Source organism: Pinus tabuliformis, chromosome 2_1 (assembly GCF_031772625.1).
Source record: "Pinus tabuliformis cultivar Carrire ecotype Pingquan chromosome 2_1, CPIR1, whole genome shotgun sequence".
NCBI classification, from domain to species: Eukaryota; Viridiplantae; Streptophyta; class Pinopsida; order Pinales; family Pinaceae; genus Pinus; species Pinus tabuliformis.
Genome location: NC_142299.1, coordinates 327,636,163 through 327,651,079, shown reverse-complemented (window position 1 = coordinate 327,651,079; position 14,917 = coordinate 327,636,163). Strand labels below are relative to the sequence as shown.

The 14,917-nt window shown below is 41.1% G+C and overlaps 1 pseudogene; it reads right to left on the bottom strand.

The window, feature by feature from the left end:
* Positions 1-13,348, bottom strand: part of LOC149200171 (omega-hydroxypalmitate O-feruloyl transferase-like) — a 44,887-nt pseudogene extending 31,539 nt beyond the window's left edge.
* Between the last annotated feature and the right edge of the window lie 1,569 nt (positions 13,349-14,917).

Below are 14,917 nucleotides of genomic sequence, written 5' to 3'. Positions count from 1 at the left end.
AGAACCGAAGAAGGACCCTCTTGACTAGCGGGGATAGGAGGGTCATTTTCGGACTCAGGAGAATCTGACGAGATGAGAAGAACATGAGCATGATGCTCTTCCAAAACAGAGTGATCAGAAGGTGATGAACCCAAGTTGACACTCTCTCCTACCAATGGTTGGTCTGGAACAGGCTTAGCACAGCCAGGTTTAGAAGGAGGAGGACGGACAAGAGAAGAATCTAAGTCAATCTCTTGGTCGACGGGGAGAGGGTCTGAAGAGAGCCTTTGATAACCAACAGGAAGTTGGGGTGAAGAAGTTGTAAGACTTTCCAAAATGGCAGAAGCTTTATCCATGAGCGAACAAAGGTGAAGGGGATGGTTGCCTTCACATAGCCTACAGGGGAATCGAATCTTCCCTTTCTTCTTACCATTTCCAGTTGATAGGGTAGCATCACCATGAGCTTCAGAGGATGATGAGGGATGAGCTAGATTGTGAGACCATACTTCTAAGATCCTAGGAATTCCAGGACAATCACGAAGAAGATGGTCACCCTTGCACAATTTACAAGGAAACTTGACCTTCCGTGAAGGAGCAAAGGGTGGTCCGACCTGAGGTGTACTCGAAGCAGTAGCTACAAGGTGACCTCACGTTTATCGGATTTCTTCTTCTTCATCATCATCTTCTTCTTAGTCTCCTGGTTACTAGATTTGAAACTTTCACCAAGCGAAGGAGGGGAGGAGAAGGAAGAAACAGGGGAAGAAGGCGTAGGCTCAGCCTTGGAATCAACATGTCGTGGTTCAAACGAAGGAGACGGTGGAATAGGAGTCATGACGCTCGTTACCACCGAGGTAAAAAAAAACCAAATGGACAAACCGATGGTTAACCCAAGCAAAGACAATGTTGCCATATACGGAGCACTGGAATTTCCAAATGAAGGAAACAGACCGGGATTTCCATCTGGGGGAAAACCTTGGCCGGTAGACTCGGGGAATGTTTCCATCGAGAACGAGCCTGAAAAAAACTCTTCTCACAACCAAGAACTTGAACTATTACCAGGAATATTTCATGGGCAGTAAATTTTATGACGCGGGAAAAAAACTTGACCTTTTCATGTTTCAAGAGTCGAGAAAAGGACGAAAAGGTGACTCTATCTCTTTTGAGGTTTAATGAGCCTGAAAGGACAAGTGCTCAGATGGACCTTTTCTTTTAAGGAGTCCGAAAAGGAATGAAAGTGACTACTTTAGAGAAACTAGGCAAAAGGTTTACCAAACAACTCGCAAAACTGCATATACACCTTGGCGATCATATGAAAACCAAGGACTTTCCATATGGTAGTCAATCTTCCCGAATGTTGTGTTCGGTGCGTTATGGTTTGCAAGCCGGCAGACACGGCTTCTTAGGGATAAAGGATGATAACCTAGTGGGGTCTCCCAACATATACTCAACGATACATGCAAGCACAATTCCGTACTAGACCACTATTGAGTCATAGAAGGAGGAATCACCCAACCTTGAGTGAGAACACCAGTGACTAGGTTTAACGATGCTGGAGCACGTCTCTAGCCTAGACCTTTAAATAATGAGTGTTATTTTCCAATGCGTTGTTATATTTATTCATTTCGTTTTAAGGTTGATCTTGAATTATGTTTCATTTTTCAGGTCCTACCGTATGTATACAACAAAACCTAGGATGCAGCTAAAATGAATGAAATATCCTTTTACTTCAATGAACACCTACCTACAGGAGGGTAGAGAGACCATTCCTAAACCAATAAAACCAAGACAAGCAAATGCAAACACTAAGAAACACAATGCATTTAAAATTCGCTTTCCAATTTCTCAAACATGAAAATTCATAATGCAAATGTACTTTCACTTTCGTATGCTAAATGTATGCAAAATTTTGATTTTTTTTTTTTTTTTGAATTTAAAGAGACAAGCAAGCAAGTGTGAACTGATCGATCCAAACAATTGTGATCTATGCTTGGTAGTGAGGAAATCAAATCAACATAAAAAATTGGTTTAATAATCGACACTAAAAGTCAACCAGCAAGAAAACAAGCAGTGAAAGAGCCTCAAGCAAATCACAAGACGGTTGTGGATGAACCTTGAACAGATAATTAACCCAAGCAAACGGTTTCTCCATGAAACTCCTAAAGGGCCAGGTCACATGATCTAAAAACACAAGACTCACTCAATGAAATCAAAGAGACAGTACCCTAACAAAAGCAATTAAAACAAGCTAATGAGAGACAAGAAACAACAAGGGATAGACAAGATTGATGAATTCAGGAGGTAAAGTTGTAAAAACGACTTTACAGGAATCATCGCAAGTGTTACACTGACAGCTAGAGATGACATCGCTAAACTAGGACCATCGCTAGTAATGAACTGACAACTAGAGCTGACATCACTAGTGTTACACAGACAACAAGAGATGGTCGCGAAAGTACACCTATTTTCCACGATGGTGCGATTTCAAGGGTCTTCGTGGGAATTAAACTAGCAACTCGAGATCGTCGGGGGTGCAAAGCTATAAAATGGTGAAGATGTCGCGACTATACACGTCTTTTCCATGATGAACCGATTTCTAGGATCGTCGCGACTGTGTGACATTATTCAGCGATGCACAGGATTTTACAAAAGAGTGATCGCGATGTCAGCGTGACTGTTAAACTTTTATCCGCGATGATGTTCAAAACAATGACAAATGAACAAAAAACTCCCAAATAAGAACCAGTCAATCCAACAGACAACAAAGGGATTTCCCAGATCAATCCAGGTGACCTAGAAGACTGCTAATTAATCCCCAAAAACAAAGGGAGGCCAAATCAAAATCAAAACAAGAGAAAAGATAAGAACATAGGACAGACTCCCCAGCGGAGTTGCCAATTTGTGAAGCAGAAAAGTGTTCCCTCTTCAGACAGAGGCAACCCCTCTAGCCCTAGAGTGGGTCTAGTCACAAACAAGGACAGATCAACAATAGCTTTCCTTAAATAGTCATAGTTGGAGGCCTACCTCAACCGATGGTCTATGGAGTTCTATTGTGCTACTCCATCTCTCGCTTCCTTCTCCTTAATAAGTGATCAACCTGAAACAAAGCAAAGGAAATACAACAAAGCACGTAAGTGAAAAACAACAATGATCTATTTACTCACAAAGTCAAGAAGTCATGAGCTATCAAGTACATTCCATACAAGACATAAGAAAACTTTTTTGATTGTATTAATAATGAAATAAGAGCAAGCTTACAACCAAAGTCTTGACGTCGCAAGCCTTCTCAGAGGGATCCATCCAGCCTGTTCTTCAAGCATTCACTCTTTGAAGATGGATCTCCCAACATACAAAGGTCTCTCTCTCACTCATAAGTTTTACATAAAGTCAAGGGCACTTCACAACCTTCCACAAGCTATCAACAATCTCACACTAGTCACACCAACACCAGCTATCTATTAAAAGCACTAACAACACTGCTCAATCCAAGAATTTACCAATTAGCAACTAGCTGATCATATCAAAAGTGAGTGTTTAAATAGGAGAAGGAGTCTCCAACAAAGGTGGAAAAGAGAGCTTATCCCCAAGGAAGGTAGCACAATTGACGGAATTTCCATACCAAGGAAGGAAGGGCGAGACAAACTATGTCAACAACTAGGTCTGGAGTCATCCAGAAAGCCGACTGTTGGAACAAATTCGCCCAATCTAGATCATCGCGAGTACATAACTGAGCTTTAGCGTTGACATCACCAGTGAACAATGTAGCCAGTTAGATAATCGCTAAAGATAACAAATAACCTCGCACTGGAGCATGAAATCGAACCATCACGGGAATCAGATGTACTTCCGCGCTGGTAGCGCAGCTGGACTGTTTATGAGCACCCTTCAGCGCGTATATTAAGTCCATAGTCGCAATGAGGTAGATAACTTAGGAAAAGTGGGTCAATTGGCATCATAAGAGAGCATTTGTTTAGTATGAGCATGTTTGACTTGGACACATGACACAGTAGATGGACTAGGAGTGAAGGCAGTAACAAATTACTGTGTAACAAGCGGTGCTAAGAAGGTCTTTGTTAGCCACTATATCACAAATCCTAGGTCTATTAGTATCTCGTGGACCAACAAATGGTTTCGTTGCAAGCACTGGGGTGGATGTATGATGGGATTGTCTTTTAGGGATGCGAAAACGTTGGAATCCCACTAGAAATATGAGGGATTCACTCAAAGAACCTCTGACATATCACGTGCATTTGTGTTGCACTAAACAATACCCCTAATTTGACTACATATTTGAAAATGCCTCTAAAAATCACATTATTTAATCCCCTACCAATACGAACCCAATACACATTCTATTGTAGCAGCTACAACCACCCTCCAAAATTTTTCCTTAGCTTCGTTTTTTAACCTCCCTACCAACCATTCTTAGCAGCATGTCTTGCACTATCAAGCACACAAGCCTCAATTGAGTTTCTGTGGCATGTCGTCCTCTACATGTTAGCTTCTTTGTCTCCCTCCCATAAATCGACATTCCAGACTTAGACTATTTTCTGGTTGATAAACTCCCCAAGAAAATTGCACAATTATTGAGGGGAACCAGCCTTCCCTCTAGAAATTGCGCAAATCAATTGGGCAGCTTGTTGGGCTCCAGAATTGTGCAGAACAATTAGGTGGTCCTCCTTCAGAAAACTATGCAATTTGACCCTGCACTGGGCCTCAACCCATAAATTGTGTAATTCTAGGAGGCAGTGACCTACTCAACCCATAAATTGTGCAATGCCTAACAGACAACCAGCTCTGCTCAGCCCAGAAATTGCGGACATTTTCATCCCAGGCTCATAGATTGATGCATGTGCCTTTAGGTTGACTAGTTCCCTCCAAGACCAAGAAAAACTGATTTACATGCATGAGTTGCTTTTTCCGAAATAGCAGAAGGTAGGATGTAAAAGGCATCCCTATATTTTAGGGATCTATTTTTAGCAGCTAGGGGTTGCATGCAAAGATCATTTTAGAAACATCTCACCAAGTGTTGCTTTTTACTAGATTTTGTGACATGCGTGTCATAACCTTGATCTTATCAAAACTTTTGAACCGGACCCTACATAGCTCATTCCCCACATCGATCTTGCAGCTTTGACATCCCACATCGCACCCAAGAGTCTTCGGCACTTTCACCTTAGATGTTTCAGGGCAAGTATGCTTCTCATGTCGTGCATTGTGTTTCTATCGCTTTTTGTGTTTCGCTTTGTGTAAGTGTTGTATGCTTTATTTCAATGAGCGCTTGCTACCGTTTTAATGTATGTTAGCTTGTAGAATCATTTTTTCAGTTTTTGTTTGCATCTCGTTGTTGTTGCATGCATGACACTGTTTTTGCACCAACAGTCGCCATTGCGGTGACCCGCTTCACAAACATGCATGTTTTCCATTTTTTGAATCTTTCACTTACTATTTGAATGCACAATCATTCACTCTTGTTTACACTAAGTTTTACCATGCATTCAGAATTCTCATGTTCTCAGTCACTCGTCGGCTGGTATGGGCTATCTTGGCCCAGACCTTGCTTTTCCTGACTAGCATTGCAAATTTATGGAAGTGAAGGCTCTGCTTTCCCTCTAGAAATTGCATTGGTCTGGCCCAACACTGACCTCTAGGCTTACATTGTGCAATTCTAGGAGGAATTTCCTTGTTGGCCCTAGAAACTGCACAATACAGTTTGCTGGTTTGCATGTCACTACTGACTAAAATTGTTTCCGCAGTTTCAATTCTCAGCATGCTAGGTTGGATTGTGCATTATGCAGTTCCAATAGTCAGTGAGCCTCCTGTTAGCCTGAAATATGCCTTGCACAGTTTTGGTAGTCAGTCTCCCAGCCTCCCGATGCAAATTGTGAAATCTTCACAGACAATCACACAGGTATGTTGCATGTCAGTCCTTTATTTTTTCTATTTTTTTTCAACTAACATATTGCTTTCCATGAGTGTTGATATTTCTCTAGGTATCACAGGTGTTTGTCTACCTCTCAGCAACATAGGTACAATGGATTCCACGAGAGAAGAGTCAAAGACACCTTTGAGAGTGCAATTGGGGATGCAGTCGATAAAATGTCTATGAACTTGTCTATCTATGAAGACATCAAGTTGTTAGTGGAAAAGGATATCAAGATGAAATGGAAGTGAATTCATAGCAAGTAACACCATCGGCAACTACAGAAGGTAGCACACCTAAGTGTAATAAATGCAAGAAGAAGGTTGTTGATAGTGCATAGGTGGAGAAAAGTTGCAAGTTCAAGTAGATCCGCTTGCGATGAAAGTAGCTTTGGATATTGAGGCTATGAGGTGACAGCACAACAAGAGGATCGCACAAAGGTAGAGAGAGAAACAGAGAAGTATTTGTAGTTGTTGAAGTGGAAACTCAAGGAAGAACATGAACTACACAGATGAGAGGAGTTGTAGGAGGAACAGGTAAAACAAAAGGTGCAACATGCACAAACTGATGAAACTTCGCCCATACAGGTTATAGAACTAGCCCAGTAGCTGGCATGGAGTAGACAGGGTGAGCAGTGTCATCGATCACATGCAAGAGTTTTCAGGAGCATGTATGTCATTGTGCGCATGCTTGAAATCCCACCCATTGGCAAACTCACTGAGGTAAAGACAACAACCAAGTGTGACTGGAGCTGAACATGTATGTCGACAAGTTGATGCGCATAGTCACCATCATACACTTGGAGATCAGCATAGACACTATGCATCAACATATTTCTGGTACAGTTGCACTCAAGATAATGATGCACACATTATCAAACAAGTTTGACAAAGGAGCCATATCGGTGTAGTCGAATGCAATGGAGGCAACAATTCGCTTTCAACAGGGTCACCATTGAGTGCATGGACACCATCACGGACGACCAAGCTTGGCATCATTTCTCCATTGTCGATCATCGCAAGGATGTTGAAGAGTTTTTCTTCCCCACAACTGTCTGAGTCTTAGTGATGTCCCGCATGGCTTGCTCAAGCCTATTTTGTCTCACATGGGTACATGTGCAAATTGTATGTAACATCTTGTAAAGTGAAAGTCCTAGTCTCGATAGTTTAATGTAATAGTCATGTAGTAGTTTAAGAGTCATGAGGGTAGGTGAAGAGTCACAAAGGGGAATTTCAAGGGTCACCCCATCCTTTGCTATTTATAGAACCTTATAACTCATTTTATGTGCTTTTGGGCAGCCAAGCTTCTGATAGGAGTATATTAGAGAAAGCCTGGAGTGCATTGTAACGAGCTTTGACTTCTCCATAGTGCAGAGCTAGTACATCTCTTTGGAGGAGCACACGACAGTGACTTTGGATTTTTGGTTCACCAGCCTTCCATTTTGTGATGCATCTTTGCTCATGTGATCCCTTCCAAGCCACATTTTTCCACAGGTTTCCAAGGGGCGCACTCACCCCACTTTCCACGTGTTAGAGCCATTCATGCAACTTCCTTTCCTTGTTGTGCCTGTCACACCCTTGCTACCAATAAGGACATCCTACTTACCTTTGTGCGCAACCGCAATCAAGGCGATACTATACGACCCACTGTTGGGAATTTTACCCCAAACGATCTGAGGTATAGTTGGGACTTCTTACTGGGGAGATCCCCGGACATGTTGGTAGGTTTAGCACCATTAAAATTTTGGCACTAGAAGGAGGGCCAGATGAAAAGTTGAGTCCTATCTTCCTATTTTTAATCTTTGAACATCTGTCATGGATACTATCAATATCATCCCACTGGAATGTTTTTCGCATGCCGAACCTCTCAACATCATGAGGGAGCTTTTTTATATCTTGTCGAAATTTACTTATGATGGTGAAGGTGAAGAAGCATGGTCTGAGTACTTAGAAGACTTCTATGCATTCCTTGAGGATGCAGACAAGTTCTATGCAGAAGTGGCCAGCGTGCTTCTTACATACACACTTCGCAAATCCCCACAACGATGGTGTGGCAATCTGCCACCCAACAGCATGCACTCACTTGAGCATTTATGTGATCTCATTGAATCTAATTTCCATCATTTTGATCCAGAACATATTGATAAAAAATTGTTAAAACAACAGAAGACTTCGTAAGAATCGCCTATGGATTTTTGGGACCGCTTCCACATATTGTAGTTTGAAGCTTCGAAAAGTCAGATGAAATTCCAGTATCTCATGGACATATTTGAATATTTCCTTACCAAATCTGTTAATCCCAAGAAGAATTTGAAGTTCAAACCCTGCTCAGCATACTTCGATAATGAAGTTGTGCAATCACAAATAGACACGGTCGTTGTCACAAGTGGCTGCCTGTCGTCCTCTCATCAAATAACTCCACCACCATAGAGTGATGTGGGAGAACATGCACACATGTTTGTTCAACTGTCACATCCTCCCAACATCACTTCTCTCAATTTTCATCCATATTTGGTTGTGAATCCCATGGGTTGTCACATGCATGTCTTACCTCAACATCCATCTTTGTGTTCTGTTGATCCTTCATATTGCATTGTCTTGTGTTCTTCCATTCCAAACTCTACACCTGTTGTGAACGAGGATCAAGCTATCGATGTAGTGGGTATCACACAACCAACTTGCGCTGTCATTCATGAAGAGTATGATTAGTATCCTGAACATCAACCTGCGACAAAGGATGATTCCTTTCTGTCTGCGCCTCCTTTGTTTTTCCCTGATATCTTTGGTGATTCTGCCATCCCTGATTTCACTTGTGTATATCCATATATGGATTCACCCATTATTGATTATCCATAGAACACAACAGATATTGTTCCATCATCCAATAATAGTGAGGACAAATAATTCTTTGAAAATACACTTGATTTTTCATCTACCTTTTCTAGAAATGTAGAGGGTGAATTTTTCCACTTCTCATCTACCCCTCTACATGATTCATCAAATCATGAGGATGTTGATGAACATCTTGAATTTTCTAATTGTGGTTGTCATAATCTATGCACTTATTCATTTGATAATGGTGTTGATTCACTCGTTTTTAATCTATCTAAGCCACTGGTCTCCGATGATCTACCTATCGACAAAGTTGAAACCCCGCAGGCTGTTGAGCCACTTCAACCTGAGATGATGGTTATGTCAAGCCCTCACTATCCTGAGGTTGGTTTCACCTTTGATCAGGAAATTACTGAAACACACAAAGCTCCTCATCACTATCTTCTTTGCATTAAAGATCAACCAAACAACCATATTTTGCCTCCTCCACTCGAATTACACTATCCCATTGCTCTTGTAGGGGGAATCTTACACAACAAGCACACTTGTGCAATGTAAGTGGTGTACCTTTCTCATGTTTTCTTTCATGTCACAGTAGGGAGTATGTGTACACTTAACAATTGCATGGAGTGTAGCACAACACCATGGTAGGTCCACATATTGCATGTCATGCGTTTACACTCACTTATGTTATGTGGACACATTCAAACTTAGAGTGTGTTTGACTTCACTGTTATATCTTTCAAGTTTGCGAGTTCGCACAGTTGTACTGTTCAAGAACCATGCCTTCACCAACATGGGTCGACCAATGCGTCGGTGGCTACATTGGAAGTATCACTTTATGTGAGAAGACCAATGCACCGTTAGCTTAGGAGTAGAAGTAGTGTTTTCTTTCGGTTTGCTTGCTTGCATGCATGTTTTCTTCTGATTTTGCATGTTTGTTTGTTTGCCTCTTTGTTTTCTTACTCACTTTGCTTACACATTTACTTCTACTTTTGCTTTGTTTTGTTGTCTTTTTTCTTATTTATGTTTGTAGGTTATTTTTTCATGAAACCATGTGCAACTCTTGAAAGAAGCTGAGTCAAGTACAAGAGGACTTGTGCAATTATCAGTGCTTGGTTATCTGTCGTCCTGCCTCTGTATGAAGAACTTTTTGTCTTTATTCCATGATATATCAACGGAAAATACGTTCTGATTGAAGTGAGCATTAGTGAAAACATAATGCTTACATGCTAACCAGTGTCACCTACTCTAGTTAGTTGTTTTGGGTTAACCCTTATCAGCTCAGTCAAGTAGAGTAAGGTGAGGGTAACACCTTAACAAACACGTCAAAGGTATATACAAACTACTTCTTTGAAGGAAAAACCTCTTCTGCTCTCAATAAGGCGGGATCCCTCTTCCACCTCTAAACTGTATAAGTGTTATGCACAGTTATGAAAATGAAAATGAAAAAAATGAAAATGTGAAAATTTTTCAAAAAATTGAAAATAAATAAGACAAAAGAAGAGAAAGGCTTCCTATGTAGAGAGGTGATACAAGTAACTCCATTAGGGTACTCATTAGGCTTGTTGGTAGTAGAGCAATGCTTATGTTACTGCGTAACTCTGTCGGGGTACTGTCTAGGTCTATTGGGAGCGGAGCAACACCAGAGATGAAAACTTAAACTCTGACTATCATGTGGATTATGCACCAATATACCCCTCATCCCAATCAAAACAATTGTGTTTCTTGGCTTGAAATTTGTGCTGACAGATCAAGAGCATGGCAAATGCTACATCTTATAATCAAGCAAGTGTGGACGCCAAGACAATCATAGAACCGAACAATACATCCTCAAGTGTTAGACTTGATTTTCATGAACAAGGTCCATACAGAGAGCTGGAAAACTACCAGTGTGTCGCCAAGTGTTGTAGCGACTACAACCACCCTCCAAAATTTTGCCTTAGCTTCATTTTTTAGCCTCCCTACCAACCATTCTTAGTAGCATGTCTTGCACTATCAAGCACACAATCTTCATTTGAGTTTTAGTGGCCTGTAAACCTATGCATGTCAGCTTGTTTGTCTCCCTCTCGTAGACCAACATCCCAAACTTAGACTATTTGCTGGCTGAGAGACTCCCCCAGAAAATTGCACAATTCTGGAGGGGAACCAACCTTCCCTCCAAAAATTGTGCAAATCAATTGGGCACCCTGTTGGGCTCCAGAATTATGCAGAGCAGTTAGGCGGTCCTCCTTCAGAAAACTATGCAATCTGACCCAGCATTGGGCCTCAACCCACAAATTGCACAATTCTGGGAGGTAGTGACTTACTCAGCCTAGAAATTGTACAATGCGTGATAGACAACTAGCTCTGCTCAACCCAGAAGCTGCACAATTTTTTGTCCTAGGCTTGCAGATCGACGCATGTGCCTTTAGTTTGACCAATTCCCTCCAAGACTGAGAAAAACGATTTACGTGCATGGTTTTCTTTTTCCGAAATAGTAAAAGGTAGAATGCAAAAGCCATCCCTAGATTTTAGGGATCTATTTTTAGCAGCTGGGGGTTACATGCAAAGATCATTTTAGAAACCTCTCACCAAGTGTCGCCTTTTCCTAGATTTGTGACATGCCCATCATAATATTGATCTTATCAAAACTTATGAACTAGACCCTATAGAGCTCATTCCTCACATCGATCTTGTAGCTTTGACATCCCACATCACACCCAAGAGTCTTTGGCACTTTCACCTTAGTTGTTTCAGGGCAAGTCTGCTTCTCATGTCTTGCGCTACGTTTCTATCACATTTTGTGTTTCTCTTTGTGTAAGTGTTGTATGCTTGATTTCAATGAGTGCTTGCTATCGTTTTAATGTATGCTAGCTTGTAGAAGCACCGTTTCAATTTTTGTTTGCATCTCACTGTTGTCACATGCATGACACTATTTTTTCACCAACAGTCACCGTTGTGGTGACCTGCTTCACACACATGCACATTTTCCATTTTCTGAATCTTGCACTTACTGTTTGCATGCACAATCATTCACTCTTGTTTACACTAAGTTTTACCATGCATTTAGACTTCTCATGTTCTCAATCGCTCATCGACTAGTATGGGCTACCTTAGCCCAGACCTTGCTTTTCCCGGCTAACATTTTGCATTTCTGGAAGTGAAAATTCTGTCTTCTCTCTAGAAATTGTGCTGGTATGGACCAACACTAACCTCCAGGCTTGAATTGTGCAATTCTGGGAGGCATTGCCTTGCTAGCGCCAGAAATTGCGCAATACAGTTTGCTGGTTTGCATTTCACTACTAACTAAAATTGTGCATTGTGTAGTTTCAGTCCTCAGCAAGCTAGGCTAGACTATGCATTGTAGTTCCAATAGCTAGCCAACCTCCCAACACCCTGAACTATGTCTTGAAAAGTTTTGGCAGTCAGTCTCCGAGCCTCCCGTGAAAATTATACAATCTTTACAGACAGTCACACAGGTATGTTGCATGTCAATCCTTAAGTTTCTTTTGGTTTTCAACTGATAGATTGCTTAACATGAGTGTTTCTATGTCTCCAAGTATCGCAGGTATTTTTCTACCTCTCAGCACCATAGGTACAATGGCTTCTAGGATAGCAGAGTCAAAGACACTTTTGAGAGCGCAACTGGGGATGCAGTCGATCAAGTGTCTATGAAATTGTCTATCTATGGAGACATCAAGTTGTTCATGGACAAGGATATCAAGATGAAATGGCAGTGGAATCACATCGAGCAACACCATCAACAACGGTAGAAGGTAGCACAATTGTGTGTGACAAATGCAAGAGGAAGGTTTTTGACAGTGTAGAGGTGAAGCAAAGTTGCAAGTTCAAGCAGATCTACTTGTAATGAAAGTAGCTTTGGAGATTGAGGCTATGAGGTGACACCGTGACCAAGAGGATCATGCGAAGGAAGAGAGAGAAACAAAGAAGGAATTGCAGGTACTGAAGTGACAACTCAAGGAAGAATAGGAGTTGCACACACGAGAGAAGGAGTTGCAATAGGAACAAGTACAACAGGAGGTGCAACATGCACTGATCAGGGGCTCATGTCCCAAGTGTCGAAAAATGATCAAAAATGAAAGTGCTTAGAACTGGTTTGAACCTGAATGACTGGATAGAGCTCGTCCTCCTGATTCTGGCACCATGAATGTTTCAAAAAATGGTCTCCGTATGCAGAATTTATGTCAAAAAGAAAATCGCCCAATAACCCTTAACTTTTGAATTTTTTTTCAAAAATATTTAAAATAGAATATTATGAAAATATTCCTTTTGGGCATCCAATGGAGGGGTGCCATGTGGCAAGCCCAAAGGCCACAACGTGGCCCCAAGGTTGAACAAATTTGGCATGTTTAAAAATTGTTGGACGACCTACAGATTGACCATGAGACCTCCAACATATAAGTTTAGTGCCTTACCACTATACCACCGGGTTGTCGCTTGGATGCCAGTTGAATTAAACCATATTAAAGTTTTCAAATGTTTTTGGTTCGGGCCCGAAGGGTGCCAGCCCCTAAGGGCCAACCCCCTTACCATATGCCTTTATGCCCAGAACCGTGGGCCAATCACCATAATCGCCAGCGGACAACGAAACAGTTAAGGTGAGTTCACGTATCATGTCGTAAAACCCGATTCCAATAACCGTTTAATGACAAGTTTGGCATAAACTTCGAGGATAACCACCAGTTAAGCCCAAAATCCGATCACATGGCATTAATGAACTCCAGTTAAGTCAAACGGTTACGGGTTAAGTTGGCGGATTTTTGGCGGAGGCACCATTTTTGGCAGTCCCGCCATATTTGGCTGGCCTATCTGGCCCTCAACTAAAGTTAATTAGAGTTTTTTTAGGGGCAAACAAGCATTTCAATGAATGAGCCATAACTTTGGCTAGCAAAGTCCCTTTTGGACCATTTTTTTATTTTTTTTATTTTGACTAATCAAGTGATTCTGAAGCTATTGGCATAGGTTAGAGAGCAATCAGAGGTCGTTTGTAGGAGTTTTTTCTCCATGGAAGTTCTAGGAGCCACTAGGGCCCAACATTGTGGGAGCTGTATAGGGTTACAGGTACCCATTGGATGAGAACCAGTAGTCATTCCTGACTTATTTGAGCCTTCTAAATCCATTTTTACAGTCTACCTGTTAAGGCTTGTCTTCAACTGTATAATCATTTTGAGCTTTTAATCAAATCAAGGACATGCCCATTTGGGATCCTTGGACCCAGCAGATGTAGCCCAGGAGGGGTGAACTGATTCATCATATGCTATTGCATTTGTGGTTGAGTTTTCTTTCAGAACAATTTTTTTTTAGTATGTTAAGCAGAGAAATGAATTAATTCTACTAAACATAAAAGGGTCATAAACAAATGCAAAACTCATTTGTTTTTAACTGCAAGACATGTACATCATATAGACATGTATATTTACTGAATTTATACCTTTCTAAGCATTTACAAGTAGTTTCATATTCAGATCAAGTTGGTATCAGAGCTGAGTTGTTGTTTCTTTGTATCAAAAGTAGTCAAATAAACTATAGACAGAGCCTGAAATGAGCCAGGTAGCCTTCAAAATGCTCTTGTTATACAATTGCAAAGGAGATAAACATTCTTTGAGTCAATCTCTAGTGTAGTTGTCTTTTGACTTCTTTTGTGCAAAGATATTTTGACTGTCTTGCAAGTTTTGATGCTTACGAGGCTGAAACTTCAGAGAGGGGAAGGAAATTTGACTAGAGAACGAGATAATCCTCAGTCAAGGAGGGCCAGGGTGCCATTATCTCCACTTTTAGATTCACCCTCAAGAGCCTCAACAGAAGCTTCAAGAATGTCTAAAAAGGAAGGAAAAATTCCTGTAGACATGGATCCAAAAAGAAGAAGAGAGAGTCTTCAAAAAAGCTTTCTTAGACTTGACTGAAATGGTGAGAACATTGTACCAAGAAAAAAATGAGAAACTGGCAGAAGAAGGGTCTAAACATCTGAATGAAGGAGAAGGCTCTTCAGTAGGTAAGAAGGATGATGATCATTCAAAGAAATGGCATGGAGGAAATGGTGATCCACCACCCCCATTGTCACCTTCTTCCTCTACATCCTTATCTTCTTCTTCTTCAGTTCATAAGCATAGATCCTCTGGAAAAAGTCCCTTTTTGAAGCTTGATGTAAAATTCGAATTACCTATGTATAATGGTGAAGTGAATG